We start from the raw sequence: 18,901 nt of genomic DNA, 5'->3' as shown, positions 1-18,901 counted from the left end.
ATATATGATGCTTGTCACCTCCAAAATAATATCACAGTATGTTGCTTGAAATGTCTATAATTTATCAGAATCTTAAGCTCAATCTTTGATCTCAACTGTATTGATATATTATTTCAAAATATAGGGACAACTAAAAAGACTACAGTAACTAAGCCTACATGTCTTTCTGAGATATATGAAGGGAATTCCAGTGAAGCAAATCCTTACATCTGATTTCTGAGCTTTATTTTCCCGTTTTTCATACTTAATGGAACAGAAAATTGTTGCAGTTTTTATTGGAGTAATCAATATTTAGTGGTATTCTTTCCCTGTAGAGTTCTACAGCACGTGAGCAGATCTTAGCTTTCTCTTTGAAAGGTTGATTAATAGAACTGTATTCCTGTAGGCCCATTCCTGCAATGCATTATAACACAATAAAGTGCAGAGATCTCTAAGTTGCCACTAACTAAATCTGTTTCAGAGCTGGAAAGTAGTAACTATATTAGTGTAGCATTCAACTCTGCTGGGGGGCAAGGTTTATTTGTTTCCTTTCTAAACTCTGTGCTTTCTAATCATAGAATCACGGAACCATAGAATGGTTTGGGTTGGAAGGGACCTTTAAGATCACCTAATTCCAAACTCCCTGCTACAGGCAGGGATAATTCCCACTAGACTAGCTTGCTTGGAGTCCTATCCAGCCTGACCTTGAATGGTTCCAGGGAGGGGGCGTTCACAACCCTGCTGGACAGCCCGTTCCAGTGTCTCACCACCCTCACAGTAAACCCTCACAGTAAAAAATATTCTTCCTAATACCTAATCTAAACCTACCCTCTTTCAGTTTAAAGCTATTTCCCCCCATCCTGTTGCTACATGCCCTTACAAAAAATCCCTTCCCAACTTTCCTGTAGGCCCCCTTCAGGTAGGGGAAGGCCACTGTAAGGTCCCTCCAGAGCCTTCTGTTCCTTAGGCTGAAGAGCTCCAACTCACTCAGCGTGTCCTCATAGAGGAAGTGCTCCAGCCCTCTCATCATCTTCATGACCCTCCTCTGGATCTGCTCCAACTCCATGTCCTTCTTGTGTTGGGGGCCTCAGAACTGGATGCAAGTGGAGGTCTTACAGCAGGGGGGCAGAATCACATTCCTTGACCTCCTGGTCATGCTTCTCACGATGCAATCCAGGATATGGTTGGCCTTCTGGGCTGCAAGTACACATTGCTGGCTCATGCTGAGTCTTTCATCAACCAATATCCTCAAATCCTTAGGGCTGCTCTCAACCTATTCTTCTCCACCAAGCCTATATTTGTGCTTGAGATTGTTCTGATGTAGGTGCAGGACCTTGCACTTGGCCTTGTTTAACTTCATGAGGTTGGCATGGGCTCACCTCTAAAGCCTTTTCAGGTCCCTCTGGATGACATCCCTTCCCTCTAGGATGTCAGCAACCACTCAGCTTGGTGTCATCTGCAAACTTGCTGAGGGTGCACTTGATCTCACTGTCCATGTCACCTACAAATATGTTAAAGAACATAATGATGCATGAGTTTTCTTCCTTTTGCTATTCCAATCCTCTCCTCTCCAGCTGTTGCAAGTGAATTTTTTGGTGACCATGCAATGGTTAGCTGCTGGCTCTGGTCAACAGACTGCATATAGTTTAAGTTACTGACTGCCCTGCCTGGCAACACTTCACTCCCTCCCTCTCCCCAGAAATTCAATTTGAAAGGTAATAGGAAGTAACTAAGCAATTAGAAAGGAAATTATAATTTTGTATTACCTTTAAAAATGTAAACTTCATGCCCTACAGCAAATACAACGTTTAATCTCTTTTTAAATAAAAAATGTATGAATGGATTTCCCATTATTTTCATTTGTTATTACTAAAACCTAAGGAGGAACATTTTTAATTTTTTTCTAACTTTTTTGATTATTTTTCTAACTTTAATTTTTCCATAATCTTGCAGCTGATGTTTCAGTTTGAATTAAAAGTAGCTTCTATGAGTGAAGTATGATCTGGGGGATGAAGAAAGCTTAAGGCACAGTTGAAGCTGAATTTGGCAGCTTGCGCAGGTACATTAGCCAGGAAAGAAAGAAAGAATAGAGTATAACTTCACCTTCTTCAGCCTCCTCCCACACCACTACTACCAGTACCTCTTGATAAACAAGATGGGAAAACTGGTAACTATATACATGGAGAATGGTGTGGGAATGAGTTCCTTCCCATCACAAGAGATCAGGTTTAAGACTATCTGACGAACCTTAACACATAGTAGTCCATGGAAATAGGCAAGATGCATCCCAGAATCCTGAAGGAACTGGCAGATGTAGTTGCTAACACTGTTGATCATGTTTGACAAGTTACAAGCATCAGTTTTCCCAGTGATTGGGGAAAAGAAAGCTTCCCACCCATTTTTAAAAGGTTAACAAGGAAGGCCCTGGGAACTACTGTCTGGCCTCACCTTTGTGCTCGGTAAGACCATGGAAGAATTGTTCCTGGAATTTATGTTGAAGCATATGTAAGATAGGTAGGAGTTTAGAGATGGTCACTGTGGCTTGACCAAGGGCGAATCATGCTTGACTAATCTATTGGACTTCTGTGATGGAGTGTCTAGATCAGTGGACAAGGGAAGAGTAACTGATGTCTTCTACATGTACTTCTGTAAGGCCTTTGATACAGTCCACCACAGCACTATTACCTCTGAATTAGAGATAGATTAATTTGATGTATGCAAAATTAGGTGGATAAGGAACTGTCTGGATTTGTTACAGTTGCAGTTCATGGCTCAATGTCCAGATGGCGGTCAGTGATGACTGATATCCCTCAAGGGTCTGTACTGGTCCAATACTGTTCAGTATCTTTAGTAATCATGAGGCACTGCTGGGCTCTGCTCACACAGGCAAACCTGCTGCCCTTGCTACCAAAGCTTGGACATGTCAGCCCAGTACAGCAGGGCCTGTTGTGACAGCGGAATGGGCAGTTGTTTTAAACTGAAAGAGAGTAGGTTTAGAATGGATATAGGGGTGAGACAATGAAACAGAAATGTTTTGGATGTCTATTTGGAAGTGTTTTGGATCACACTGGATGGGCCATGGAGCGACCTGACACAGTGAAAGACATCCCTGCCCATGGCAGGGATTTAGACAAGATAATCTTTAAAAATGCATTTCTGGATATTGCAGTGTAGTTCAGTAAATAAGTCTAATTTATCAGTTAAAGGCCACACACTCCTACTGCTTATATTTCTAGATTTTCAAATTCTGTTAGGTTTTTTTTTCTTGAGCTTGTCACTTTGGCATTAATTTCCCTCAGTCTTTTTCTGCCTGAGGATTAGTAAATCTCTTTTCTGTATCTTGCTTAATTCTGTCCTATGGAACAGCAATGGGAAGGTTTCTTGGTTTCCAAGGTCTACTTCAGCCTGCTTACTGCTGACTCTACAGTGCTTTTTCTCTCAGTAGTATTTTAACCTTTCTTTTGCCTTTTTTTTTTTGTTTTGTTTTTTGTGGATATTACAGTGATATTTATCTATAAATATCGCTTATCTAATAGATGGAGACCAACTTTTAAAATGTTTCGATAGTTGCAACACAAGGAAAACAGCTTTAAGTCAAAAGAAAAGAGATTTAGGTTAGATGTTAGGAGGAAGTTGTTTAATAAAAGGGTGGTGAAGCCCTGGCACAGCTGCCCAGAGAAGCACTCTGGAGGCACTCAAGGCCAGGTTGGATGGGGCCCTGGCCAGCCTGAGCTGGTGGGGGGCAACTTGAAACAAGATGGGCTTTAAGATCACTTCCAACCTAAGCCATTCTATGATGCTATTATATGACTCTTTGATCTGGTATTTTTCCACTTCATGGTTTTGCTGACAAGTCTAATGGGCTAGTAGAAGTAATAAAATTGTATTTTCTTTTTTCTTTTTTTTTTCTTTTTTTTTTTTTAGTTTAGTACTAGATGGTAGAGATAAATCTGCTTGCAACTTTGGAAAATTGTCTTTCAAAACCTGGAATAAGAAAATTACCAATCGTAGTGCATCACATGCATATTTTTCACACTACTTCTGAACCCTGTAAATAATTCCATAATTGTTTTACAAACATAGATTTAAGGTGTCAGTTTAGCAGTTATGTTAAAGATGTCTTCCTCTATATCTGAAGGAAAAAAACTCACTATTTTTTTTCTTAGTCTCTTCAGATACATTTTCACTATGTTTAAAACTGGGGATATGGTTTCTGAATATTTTCTTAATACATTTTCTTCATTGTTTTATTCTGGAATTAAAAGCTTGCATATATTTATGACTAAAGTTATAGAAAAAAAAAAGGAAGATAGAGGATAAATCTGTCTCTACTAAAGTTTATTAGAAAAGAAATGGAAAGTTGTATGTGGAAGGACTCCTATGAACCTTATGAAGTACAGCAGAGACCTGTTGGTTGAAGCTTTCTTCTGTAATAAAGGAGAATGGCCCAGCAGCCGATTAGGCATCTTGGGCTGCTGTCTCTTCTGTTGAGGACTTCTTATGATTTTCCTCTCATTTGCACAATGAAAGTACTTCATATGGTCTTAGTTTTATCTTAATTTAGAATGTAATTTTGTTTCTTTTTTTTCCTTTTCATCTCAAAAGCAATTTTTAAATAACTTTTACGTAGAAGTCTGACATTTTAATGATTGCTGTGTACCTGCAGATATCAAAGAACATATTTTTCAGACTCATTCTTTGCATATGTATTGTTAATTGTATATGAGGAGATTGAGAGAAATCCTTCAGCTGAGATACCCAGGATAGATAAGACAGATACGTCCATTGTAGAGAAAAATTAAAAGCCAGTAAGCCTAGAAATAAAGTTTGCACTGCACTATGTATATATATACTCACTATGTTAACAAAACAAAATGCTTATAAACAGATATATAAATGTTTAGCTATCCATAATGTGTCAGTTGTTCTTGGGATCTGGTTCAAAGAGGTACATAGAAATATTTTGGGTTTTTTTAAATGTCTGATCTTGCTTTCCCTTCTCACATCGAAACTATTTCTATGAGTCTTATTCAGCATGTTCTCATGAGATATGGTGAGCTGATTATGACTCTTATTTCTTTTTTCATAAACTTCAAACATAAGTGTTTGAGACTTGACATCTCCCATCTTGTCTTCTTATGATTCAGTTCTTCTTTCTTTAAAGCACAACAACAAAAAAAGAAAAAAAACCCAAAGTATGCCAGCTTCAGTAAATGAGAAGTAATAAGGCTCAGTGTGTGTGTGCCAGTGAATATGTAAAGAAGATTGCCACACCTAAAACCTCAAGCAGCATTCATCACTAGGATTTAGCATACCAGTTCCTATTTATTCAAACTGTTGCCTCATGAACTGATATTTCAGCTATATTTGCCTTAGATGAAATACACCAGTCCTCAGCTTATCTCCATTCTGAGTACTAGTGTTATAGAAGAACTTTGTCAACATTGCTGCATTCCTTGACTGTTAACAAACAAGCATTAACTGTGAGAAAAGGAGAACACCAAAGATGTTAATAATCCAATGTTGCTATTTCAACTGACACCACTTAGATTTTTCTTTCCACTTTCACATGTGCCTATTAATGAACAGTTTTGGTATTTTCTTTTTAAATCTGTTGGGATTCAGTTACAGCCATGTGAAACAGTATATAGTGACCAAGGCATACTGTCTAAGAAGGCTTCCAACTACTCCCTTTAGCGCTGGATATTTTACCTGTTGATACTCAGAATCAGTGAGGAAGTGCATACTAACTCCTGCATATTAAACTAAATTTCTGCTCCAAGATTAATTAATCTGGTTTTGACCTGTCACAAATTAAAAAGAGGTTGTGTGCAAAAGTGCTATACTTTTCAAAATTCTCTTGGAGTAGGAACCTTAGGGCGTAAGTTCTGATAAGAATTTGTATGTTGTTCACAGTCAGCTACAGTCAGTTTCCTAAGAATGAAGCTTTAATATGGATATATAGTCCCACAAAAACTACACACCCTCATGTGAAATGTTTCAGCATGCCCTGTTCCCAGCCTGAATAAAGATGGTTCATTTCATCTTGGGATCTGACTACCAGTCTATTGGCTAGTCTGGATGGGAGGCTCCTTCCACTTCACCTTTTGATGCTGTGCCAGCACAGAATATATAAATATATATATATATATCAGAATTCCTAAGGTCAAAGTGGAAGAACAGAGGGAGCGTGACTCTGTGGCTAACTGACTGGAGCACTTAGAAGAGCGGAGATCTTGGTGTTGATTTCTGCTCAGAAGTCTGTACAAGAGTCTTATGCTGAAGAGTTATTTATGTGTGGAGACTCTAATCACTGATCTGCATCCCTCCCAATCTTCAGGTTGAGGAGGGCATGGAAGCCAAGTCTTTCCACTTCTTAGGTGGATCTTAAAACCATTGACCTATTACATAAAAGAAGGGCATTGTTACCATTTCAACCACTTTTTTAAAAAAATTAAAGGATAAGACTCCTGCCAAATTTTGGAAGAAATCTTCTGGCTGCAAACCCAAATGGGGTGTAGAAACCTCCTTGCAACTCCAGATTGCAAGACTACCTTCCAAGAAGAGAGAAGGTTTTTGTGAATTTTTTCTCCCTTCTGTGACCTCTTTTGATGGGAACTTGTGCCTCTTATGGGCTGCAGTCAAAATGCTGGCTGCTATGAAATACATTCCTGGGAGCCTGTGGCAGTGATGAAGCTGAGATCTACCCTGGCATATCCTCAGTTGCATTTTCTTATTGTCTTGTCTCTGTTACCTGCCCTAAAGACCTTCTTTGTAGCTTATCTGGATAGAGATTCCTTCCAGCCTGTGTTTGTGAATTACATTTTCAAGGGGACAAAGAGATGTGGGAGAACTGGTGTGAACCATATCCTCCACAACTCCAGAAGGGGAGAGTGCAGGTAAATTGAATTGTGTCTAGTCTAGAGGCATCCTGCAATATAGACATAGTACCATGAACGCCCTGTGAATTTGTTTGGAAATGCTAAACTCCAAGTTCAAAGCAAGGACCCAGTTTAAGAGCTAAGCATCTACATTTTAGGGCTGCAATCTCTTTTTGGTGTTTTAATGTAACATTTCCTACTCAGAATCATCCATGACATTTATGGTGATACTAGAAATTTGTTGAACACCAGCAACTTAACTATCCTTTCTCCATAGCACAAAACATTGTTTGTTTTTAAAAGACTGCCGTTTTAAATGCTGATGAATATTTAAAGAGAGTAATCAAACATAGTTTTGAGAATTTCTAGTAATAGGCTGAGTGATACGTTATAATATCCTCTATTGTTTATAAAAATTTTATTGATGATGTAACTTGTACTGTAAGTTTCTTAAATATAGAACGTATTGAGATACCTTGATATTCTGGAGATTTTCGTTTTTCACATGTACTTGCATTTTTCCTTTACTATTTAAATTGACAATCTCATTTAATTTGCAGTTCAGCTTTTAGTTTCCTGTGCAAATTAATGAGGTCTACCATTAGCCATAAATCACATTCTGCCAAACGTCTTCCAGTGCCTCCCCCAAATAACAGAAAGCTTGAAAAAAAGTTTCATCCATAGAAATACTTAAATTCATGCATTTCACATTAGTGATTAAATAACCAGTTCTGGAGATCATTATAAAACAGAATGTTCTAAGAAGCCAGTGTCAAGATTTCATATTCTCAGCTACAGAAAATGCCATGATTTTAACAATGTGATAGAGCAAAATGTCAAAATTATGCATACTCAATTCTGTATACTGAGTGTAACTGTTTAATATAATCTTTTTAGGCAATCAGATAGCTTTGTAAGTGCTGTTAATGATCATAATTCGTTGTTTACCTGTTTATTTCTTGACTTGCATAAAAAAAAAAAGATGGTGAACAGGTATAAATATACAAAGATCAAGAATAAGATTACATTGTTACCTTGTAATATGAAAGCAAAAAAAGTATGAAAGTGGACACAGTTATTTAATTTTGTCTGGGACAGATGTTCTTTGTTTCAAAGAAAATTAAGTTATTAGAAAATGAAATCTTGTGAAGAAAATACTCAAAAAAAAAAAATGAATGCATTGTCTTGGAAACAGAGATTTCTTCTTATTTGAATTAATATGAACATGGATTAGTTTTATTGTTGTTTATGTTAATGACTCTGAAAATAATATTATCTGCAGAATATGGGAACAGCTAGTTGATGTGTCTGAAGAGGGAAGCTAATGTGTCAAGAAATCTATCTGGAAAAGAAAGAATGAGGTAGTCTAAGAGATATTTGATAGCTTTCATATTGGTGATATCTTCCTGAATTGCAGTATTACTGCATGTGAACTCTCTTGTTCATATGTTCATGTTCATTGGCAAGAGTATTCCTTACAAATCTGAGACACCACTTGAAGATTCTACTGTCCATTTTGAACGTGATTAAAATTACTGGGTGTCCGTAATCATCCTTCAGTTTGCTTTTCTCTTTGAACATGTACTCTTCTGGCTTCTCTGTCTTCATCATTAACAGCTAAGACACCAGAAGACTCTGTGGGTTTTGTAAATTATATACCTTTCTGTGCCAGTTATTCTCTCTCCATATTGACTGTAGGATGTATCTTCCTTCAACAGATCTATGAGGCCTGGCTTATTTTTTTATTCTGAAATACCCTTAGTTTACTTTGGACAATATTCAAAAAATACTACTCCCCCCCCCCCCCCCCCCCCCTTCAGGAGTTTGAAGTATATCAAACTGTACATTGTCAAAATTAATTCATCACAAAGACTGCCTGATAAATATTACTTTGCTGTCATTTCCTACACCACTTACCAAATGAGTGTATTCTGTAACCTAGTTAAAAAGCAAGACTGTGGGAATGCATGGTCAGCAGTCAGTTGCCCACCTTTTTTAGATATGCCTTGAACAAGTAGGAGGTTCCTTAAAACTGCATGTACTGCAGCTGCTGGAAACATAGCATTGTCTAATTAGTGGTTGAGTGAAATTTTAGTTTAAGCCAGAAACTCCACAGTATTGTAATAACATTCACAGTATCACTTGGATGAGGCCAGAATCTCTTTCCATGGTGCTCAGCAACAGGACAAGGGGAAATGAGTGCAAGCTGGAACATGGGATGTTCCATCTGAACATGAAGAAAAATTTCTTTAATGTGAGGATGACAGAGCACTGAAACAGATTGACCACAGAGGGACTTTTAGGATTAAATACTTTCTTGAATTACTTGACATTATCTCAGCTAATTACAAAGAAAAAAGCAACAAACCTTTTTCAACTTTTTACACAACTTCAGCTTTTGTATTTTTCATATATAACCTGGGACTTACCATCTTCCATCTTCTTATATTATGCTTAACTAGAGCAGGATCAAGTGTTTTCCTCTTTAAAACATTTTGAAGATCTGTACAGTCATTTGTATCCCATATTTTTCATACACACTCTGATATTTTACTTGCTTCCCAGAGATCATCAACATGATCTTGAAACCTGTCTATTCAGGGTTGTTTTGCAGCAATATTTCTGCTTGTATGTCGTACCAGTTACGTCATTCAAGTGGACTCTGAATTGCTTCTTCTGGGTTTCATGGAGCCCGTATTTCCTGTCTAAGTATACAAGAACAATATTATGCAGACTTAGTCCTATATATGTTTCACTTTTTCTTCTCTTATTGTACATCTCTCATGTTCTGTTTTATGAGCGATGTTTGTGTTCATTTTCCCCATTTGCTTGCAGGTTCCCAGATGAAAAGAAGATGAGTAAATACGTTTATTTTGTCTTTTCTACACTGTCATGATAGTATCATCACAAATGATAGCAGGATATGGTGACAGAATCAGAAAATAATTTACATTGAAAGGGGCCTCTCAACGACATCTGTGAAAAAATCCTCAGAGCAAGAAACAGTTTATAATTTAATAAATAATACTTACCAATTTGCATTAATTTTTTAGTACTGGAAAGCACGTAAAAGTTTTATTAGGTTAGCTAAACTGTTAGAGAATGAAAACAGAAAATAAAAAAATGGAGATTAAGGCTGAAAGCTTCCGTGTAGCACTTTTGTTGTAGTTCTATTTCTGGCTGCTAAAAGTGGTATCTAATTCATGTTTACAATTAAAAAAAAATTAAACAACAACAACAAAAAAAACCCACACTATCAAAAATGCCTTCAAGCTAATTATTTCATATCTGAGTATATGATAGAATGAGTTAGAGAGATAAAGTGGTTGAGTTACATACAATAAATGCAGTCTCTCTTTCTTACTATTCCTATTACAGTTATTGGAATTTGAGATTCATCATCTCTGTTTTGCTACCAGGTAAACTACTTTAAAAAAGTTAAATTGGAAGAAAGAAAATGCCCAAGCAAGCATAATTGCAGCAGCCTTATTTTCTGGACTTTCCAGATAGTAGCTGACAGAAAGCTTACAGACATGCTAATTGGATACTGATGACTTTTGCTTCACTATTGGCAGCTCATTTTTCTATTTCAGCTGAGTCAGAGATCACAGTGGCTTGTGTGAACAGAGTAATGGTGGGACTTGGTTAGCATCATGCTTGGAGAGAAAATGCAGGAAGATGCCAAACCGGGAGAAAAAAAGTTTTCAGGCTGTAATTTGTTCTGCATTAAATTCTTAACAGACCAGCCTAAAGGAGGAGTACTACACAGGCTTCCATGCATATTTGGTAAGAAATTATATTTCTGTAGGCAGTTGAGAGTATCATAATTGCATAAAGAAGTATAACTAAGTCTCTGAACTAATCCATGATGAGAGTCGGTCATTAACAGGATTAGAGAAAAAATATTAGAGGAATTCTTAATACACAGAGGTTTCTTGTGCCTGCAATTTTCTTGTCATATGTTATCCTTTTTTCTCTTGTTTTAATAAAGTATTTTGAAGAAAGCTTCTGTAGGACATTAAAGTATGAAATAGCAGAAATGTGTTTCTGAAATAAAGAATAACCTTAATGTCTGTAGCTATTTGTTGAACTAAATTGTAAGTAAACAGTACAGAACTTGCTGCGACTATCCAAATTTTTCTATATATCCAACTTCCATTGAAGGGGACACCAGCTTTAGGCTGTTCTGACTCTGAACTTTCAAAATGAAGAAACACTTCCAAAATGGCCTACCAGAGTCTAAGTGCAGATCAGAAGCAACATGCCATCTTTTTTCTGACTCTGTCCACAGTCTGCTACTCTGCATTTCCTTAACTTGTTAACTTCTGTTGCACAGCTGTCTGTCCCAAACAGATGTCCTTAAGCACAGGTTTCCTGCTCTGCCTCCACAGAGGGGATCTCCCAAAATTTTCATACTTCTTTCTTGTACCCTGTTTTGCCTAACTTCCCTTTTATTGTACTGCTAATCTACTTAGGATGAGTTCCACATGGTCATCACATGAAGCATTTCAGACATGAGCATTTTATGGTGGTTCTGGGTTGAGAATTGTAGGAACTAGACTATTATGAAGGTGAAGCAGATTTTCATATACTTATAATGTAGGATTCTATGCTTTTGGCAGGAAGAGAGAACTTGCAAATGTTACTGAAACGAATACAGTTAATAAGAAAAAAAAAAAAAAGGAAAAAAAACCCCAAAACCCAAAACTTGAAGTGCCATCCCTAAATGTTCAAAAAGTTGTTTGAAGATTGCCTCCTAAATTTTTCTGCTTCTTATATCCAGATTAGTTCCTAAACCTACTATACTTCAAATCCTTCAATCAACAGAATTCAGTTTGTTTCCTCTCTGCTTTGAGCCTGGCAATCAGATATAGAGGTTCTCTAATTTAATAATACAGCTGCTTTGGATGAGTCCATTTCCATCCTTAAATAATCTTCCTATGAAATACTTCTGCCACAAACACCATAGTACAGCGTCCTGAGTGACTGCACCGTTCTTTGGACAAATTATGAACACAGTTATATGAATACAGGATGAGTTTTTGTCTACTGCCTGAAACTTTCCCTATCCAGCACTGTGTTTACTAGAAGCCTGTATTTTGGTACTCTGTGTAGTTAGGGGACAAACTGTAGACTAGGTTTTCCCGTACAGAGCAAAGAAGAATCTGTGCAGGATCTTTATACGCTTCTTGTTCGATAGAGGACACGCTTTCCTTTTCCTGACATAGCATAGCAACAAGCTGATTAGATTTGTCAAGTGCCTTTGAGAAAAATGTAAGCACTAATTGCACTTGAAAGTGAAATAAACAGTGTTTTCGTCATTTCTTGATGTATCTGTCACTTTTGAAGAGTCACTGTTGCTCAAGATTGAAAACAGAATACGCTTCTCTTTGGGTTTTCTTTATAAAAACTGAAAATCCAAGAAATTCACAGCAGATGATCCAAGGGCTGGAGCTGTGAAGACAGGCTGAAGGAACTGGGCTTATTCAGGCTGGAAAAGAGAAGGCTATAAGCAGTCCTCATTGTAACCTTCCAGTATTTACAGGAAGGAGATTATTAACATGAGGGAAATCAACTTTTTACAAGGGTAGTTAATGATAGGACAGGAGTTGAATAGTTTTAATATAAAAGGAGGGGAGATAGATTGAGATTAGATGTCAGGAAGAGGTTTTTTACTGAAGAGTGGTGAGGTGCTAGAACAGGTTGCCCAGAGAGATGGTGAATACCACATTCCTGAAGGTGTTTAAGCAAGAACTTGTCAAAAATGGTAGCTGAATTTACTTTCCATAATCTGTACTTAACTGAACAAATAAGTGAACTTTTTTATTTGTACACTGTTCCTAGGCTTGTCAAAAAGAGGAGAGAAATCCATCAATACAGATTAGTTAGATGACTAAAATCCTTAAGCAAGCTTGTCTTTATAGATGAATGCTACTCCAAAGAATTTAAGATACTTCTTGAGTTATCCACTGAATGGTGCCCATGCTTTTCTTGCAAAGTTTGCATTTTCTCCAGTCAGACTTTGTATTGGTGCCTGTACTTGTGTTAGTAAAGGAAATACCAGACAATGTGTCACTGCAAATCAGTATCCATTACTGTATCTCATATATCCCATATATCAATCATAAAGCATGTTTGATACGTTATATGCTATATATTATATATTATTATGACTGAATTGCTCAAACCTGAAATGGGGTGATTGTGTGCTGGACGTATCATCATGCAGTAGATATCCTGCTGCTTCAAGGCTGTATTCTCTGCAACAAGTGACTGGCTATATTGTTGCAACTTTTCTCCATTTTCTATTCTGTAGTTTAAATATAGTCCCAGGCATTTAATTTATTATAGATGTGAGTATAGAAGCAGTAAAATACGTATTTCTACACATATGTATTTCAAATAAATAAAGCAAGAAAGGCCAGCCTGCGCTCGTCATTCTCGTGCTGATAAGGCACTAGTCAGGGCAGTTTTACTGCTGAAGTCAGTGGGAAGTGGGAATAATAGAATGAAATTCTGGCCCTAGGTGACCTTGGAAATGCATTCTACTCATGGATTGAAATGACTGTGGTTTCACAGTTGCAGCTTTGCTTTAAAAAAATTTCTTGTAAGAGACTGCGAAAGAGCTGAATCATTGTACCAGCTTAGACTTAAAGCAAAGAGTTATTTCGAGCAATGGGTTTAAAGTTTAAAGAGCTATTTAGAGTAAACAGTTAGTCACTAGAATCTCACAAATAATCGTTGCATGGGTTATACTTGGGTTAAGAATTTTTTGAGAAAAAAACATTTTTCCAATGGCCATGATAAAATAACTTCTACAGCCTGAGCCTCTGTCTGTGAGATTAAGCTGTTCTACCTTCCCATAAAGGTTTTTGTAGCTCATTCATTCTATATTCACCTCAGATTACTTATTCTCATTTACTGAGAAGGTGCAAAATGTTTGTATCTTTGTCTACTGTGTTCTAGCTGAGCATCCCACATACAAGGTTATTAGATATTCCACAGGAAAAAATCATTTATCTTTGAACAGGACTTTTTTGTGGGGGGGGATTTTTTCTTGGCAACTATAGCTTTAGTATTGGTTTCAGCAAATAAGAGTTTTTGATTGAATATCTTACTGACAAAAAATCCCCAAATATGGAATTTTACAGCAGAAGAGGGAGATTATCTTAAGTACTCTGTCCAATCAGAAAAGGTAAACAAAGTCCACTGCTGAAGATTAGGTGTGATAATGTTGCCAACTGTGATGGAGAGAAGTACTCAGCTGTTAAGCACGGTATATTTCAGCTTGTTTATCACTAATGAGAAAAGTGTGATGTTTCTTGGAAGATGTACTTCTTTACTACAAAGCAGGTGATCTGTTGTTGTGATGTTTATGATGTGAATTTGTGAAACCAATTTGAACTACCCAACGTAGAAAATTGTTTGTTTTGTTATCTTTGTTTTCTGTGTTATGTGCCTCAAAGTGTTTCTAAGTTTTCTGGTGTACTGACAGCCAAATACAAGACTCTATTCAGCATTTTTTTTTAGCACTGTTTTGTTCTCCAACGCTTCTAATCGCGTTGTTCTTTTAATGCTAACACCAGTCACTTTTGATGAACCTTACCTGGGAGTAAGTCCAAAATCTTTGATTTATTAAGTAAGAAAGATTTTGCTCATGTAGGGCAAGGACCTGTACAGAAAGCAAAACTGTCTTCAGGCTGCCATCAATAATAAATGTGTTCTCTTGAACTCTGAGTACTTTTGAGAGTGTGATATATGCGTGTTGCTTATGCCTGTCCCTGGGTCTTCCACAAATGAAAAAAACTTCATTCAGGACACTGTCCTTTTGCACATCAGCAATGCTTTTGCTCCTTAGCAAAGAAGTTATCTAATCTTAGAGTGGATCAAACAGACAGCCATGTTAGAAGCTAACCATTTTGCTATATTTTCATTGCAAACACTCCAAAGAGATAATAATTGTGCATGCAGTAAGTTCTCTAGCCAGGAATAGTTAGTTTTCAAAAGGACAAACAAAAATTATTAAAAAGAGCATCTTAGGTAATCATTCACAGGCAGAGAATTTGGAAGCTCTGTATTGGCTTTATTAACCTTTTTTTTTTTTTTCATTCTAAGTCAACATAGGTATGTGCCAGCATCTCCAGACCAAAACATTCTAGTTCGATAATCACGTGTTGAGTGCACGGGCAAGTCACCTTTGTATCTTTCCAGAGTTCAAGTTGAGGTCTACTCTGTGTCCATTCCTATTGTGTTTCCAGGGAAACAAAAACAGAGAAGAATAATAGTCATTTACCAAACAGCTGGGAATATCATGTTTGATGGCAAAGTACATTGTATCATTTATCCTCTCTATCCAGTTGGGAAATACTATTTTATAATTATATCCTATGTATGTGATACTGACATACATTCCTTTCAAGAATGCAAATAAAGGAATAAAAAAAGTAACAGTAAATAAGAGGTAAATAGTATTTTCCTGCTCTGTGTATGTAAACAAGCAGAACTGCAGGGATTTTGAAATTCCATTTAACAAAGTAGTTAAAAAGAATTAATTAATTCAAGTTGTAACAGGCATCATTTTTCAATAAGCTTGTAGTCATGCTCGAAAAGCCTGTATGATTTAATAGATTACAATGCTGATGGTTGCTCACAGCTTTTAAAAAGAGAAACAACAATAGAAGTCTCTTCATTTAAGTTTTTACTATGTAGAAGCTATCTTAGAGAAAAATGTTTGCTTGTATTCACTTAGACTTGATAAGTCTATAAAGTATCACAAAGATTCTAAAACAGTGAAGCAGATTTAAAGTGATAAAATAGAGGAGATTAAAAGAAGAAAGTACAGCATATGAGTATTTTCACAGAGGAGAATGCAAAAGAGAATGAGTACCTGAGTCAACCTGCTGGAGAAAGACTGGAATTATTGAAACATGAAGAAGAATAAGAGACAGCAATTAACATCTTTGTCTTAATAATAGAGAGCGTAACTGGATAATAAATCCAATTTTACATTGACATCTTCTGAAACCTCAATCCATAACACAGTACTATAGATTTATAAACAGAGGAGCACCTGGTCACTTTCCTTGTGCCTCTCCTTATGTTGTGAAGTGATCAGAATTTGGAAACACAGCAGGATTCACTTGGTTAAGCAGCCATTAGGGCTCAGTAGCTTCTGTATCAGGAATGTGACACAACATCTTTGTTGCCCTTGGATTGCTGTTTTGCAGAAAAACACCAGCTTAGATTAATTTTCTCCAGAAGATAATTCACAGCTGTTCACAGCAGGACTCTTTGGGAGAATATTGGTTAAATATTTTCTCCCCGAGAGGTAACTATATCAAAATAGAAATAGGCTCAAAACATTAATTTCAGTCAACGCTGTTAGTGAGTAGAACCAGAACATTTCTTTTTATTGATCCACACTAGCCATTGAAAATCTATAGTTGGCAAACTTTATAAAGTGCATCTTTATGTAAGGATCTCACATGTATGCCTGTTGAGCTTAGATCATGTATGAACAGGTCATATCCAATGTGTTTTGCTATGATGTTTCCTTTTCTCATGATAGAAATGAAAGATTAAAAAAATGTTCAGCATACTTAACTGTACAGATTTGTAGAGGGCCACACTAATGAAACAAGGCAATGATGCCTGAGCATTCCAGATTGCTGCTATTGCTCATCAAGATGTAAGCACCAATGACGATAACATTGGCCTCCAAAACGTGTCCCTTTACTACCTTCTCTCTGCAATCTTTTTCTTGTAATGTGTGACCATTACTTCTATACCACCATCAGTCTCTATTCTAATATACATCTTGCAGCTTCACAGTGAATGAGAATTCTGTAATGAGTAGTTCCACAATTGTACCAGAAAGTCTTGGAATTGGGTTCATCCACCACATCTTTCACAGGTGAAGCTTCCAAAAGTGGCCCCCGCTACAAGTGAATGTTTTTCATTCATAGTGGTCATGACTCATGACTTTACTGCCTTTTTGTAGATATTTCTGTGTCAGTACAGATGCTTTGCACTGATGTCTAGGAGACTATAGAAAAGAGTCAAAAGTCTCCTGGGCAAAAAAAAAAAAAAAAAAAAAAAAAAGATTTTGTGTTGGCATAAAGCAGTTGGGAGTCTCTTCAGACAAATATGTTACAGCTCAGCTTGCCAGATAAAAATCTCTCAATGTAGAAGTGCCACAATTGTCTTCTGATTGCTATGGTAAAATAAACAGAAGTGAAAACACCACTAGGAAATGCTATGCTAAGTCTTTTTATAGGCTGATGTTTCAGGCAGTGTCAGTAGAGCTGTAAATGGTAAGCTTCTGGCTCAGCATGTGATATTCCAGAAACAGAAAATCTTTTTCTGCAGAATCAGATTTAATATTTAAACATAAGCAGTGTGGATGTAGCCCGGTGAACTTCAACACATCAAGGACAGTGTTCTCAAATAAAGTGACCTGCAAAGGTTCAGTTCTGGTCTTGTAGACCTTTGAAGCTAGTTTGTTTAATTTAGGGCAAGTTTATGTACATGAAAGAGAATTGTCTATTTTGGCTTTGGAGTCTGGATTGCTGTTTAACCACCATACATAATTGTGGTATTACTTATTAATCTTTGTAGCCCTAGGTCAGTAGAGCTCTGAAAAGCAGCTGCATGGATCACTGGATGACAAGTTGTCTCCAATTCTTTCAAGTGACAGATGGTTTTAAAAATACAGCAACATGTAGTTCATATGTGTTACTTTTCCACAGTCCCTTGCAGAGTACTTAAAAAAACACATATGTGAAATCTGTATGTTGTAAATGAAGAAAGTGGGAGGCAGAGAAAAATCATTTCTCTCTGAGTCCTTAAATTAGGATACAGCAGAATCAGGATTAAAACACAGGTGCTTTCAGTCCCAGTCTAGCAATCTATGTACTTTACTGTGAGAAATACATGCTCACAAGCATATTTTCAGTAAAAATCTATTTTATTTTTTTTTTACAAATTGTATAATCCCATGTTGTCTTTGAGATACTAATACTCTTAAATTCTGACTTGCTTTTCCAGAAATTCAGTCCTCTAGCTGTTACAATTTCTTAAAAAAATTTAATTATTCCAACCTGAGTAGGCTGTTACTTCAGGCTTTTGGAGCTTCCCACTGACTACAACTCAAGTTGTCTTGTCATTTTTCTCTTAAGTTTTCTGATAGAAAGCAGTTCCACAGCCCAGTAGTAACTTGCTGGAATTCAAGTCTGTAAAAGGTTACTTGAGAGGTACTTAGGTAAGTAGGTGGTCTTCTTGTATGTTTTTAAAATAATGGTATAAATTCATTGTTCTCAGATTAGAAGTTCACGTTTTTAAAAAGTTCCTTAAATAAGAGTAGCCACTTAAAAATATAATATTGTTAAATGTAAGTATAGTTATGGTTTTTTATTTTTCTCAGAGTAGCTTACATCAAGGTATTTCTTCAGGACTTGCTCTGATGGTTTTTTTTGTGTATTTTCCTAGGTCTTTACACAGTAGATAGGATGCTAAATTTTTACTGCAGAGCAGACACTTTGTAATTTTCCATGTGCTACTTAGAAGTTTATGTGAGATTTGGAATTAATCACTTATAAAATTCCCCCTCATAATGTAGTTTACCTGTTACTGATTGACCAAACTAAGTATAAATGTCTTAAACTATTGATGATTCCTTTCTATAAATTAACAATGCCGTTAACCTGCACTCAAGCAATGAATTGTTTTCCTGGAGAATCTCTCCCTTGAGAAAGGGATTGAAACCATAGAGCCATAAAGGTTCTTCCTATATAGTAGCCCGTGCAAGGCTAAAAGCATACCACTGTTACATATAAATATCTCCTTTTGTTTCAAGGTCTAAATTTACAAAGACGTGAAGTGAGTAGCTAAACACCTCAGGGAGCTATAAACTGTTAAACTAAAGCCAGAAGCTTCAGTCCTTTTTCCTCAGGAAAGAGGACTGAAGCTTTTTTGTTAGCAGCTGGAACAGAAACATACAAGGTCAGTTCCAGTGGTTCCATTCGAAGTTTCCCAATATACAG

General features: G+C 36.6%; 1 protein-coding gene and 1 long non-coding RNA gene across 4 annotated transcripts in view; one reads left to right on the top strand and one right to left on the bottom strand.

Moving 5' to 3' along the window:
* Nucleotides 1-18,901, top strand: part of ADGRV1 (adhesion G protein-coupled receptor V1) — a 260,638-nt gene that overhangs the window by 135,774 nt on the left and 105,963 nt on the right. The gene's annotated exons all lie outside the window — the stretch shown is intronic.
* On the bottom strand, nt 14,923-16,876 carry LOC121108342. The gene is made up of 2 exons (XR_005842798.1): nt 15,748-16,876; nt 14,923-15,103 (listed from the first exon to the last, which is right to left on the bottom strand). It is a non-coding gene; the product is annotated as an uncharacterized LOC121108342 (long non-coding RNA).

This window comes from Gallus gallus, chromosome Z (genome assembly GCF_016699485.2).
Source record: "Gallus gallus isolate bGalGal1 chromosome Z, bGalGal1.mat.broiler.GRCg7b, whole genome shotgun sequence".
Lineage (NCBI taxonomy): Eukaryota > Metazoa > Chordata > Aves > Galliformes > Phasianidae > Gallus > Gallus gallus.
The sequence above is the reverse complement of the archived record's forward strand: the minus strand, read 5'-3'. Positions and strand labels throughout refer to the sequence as shown.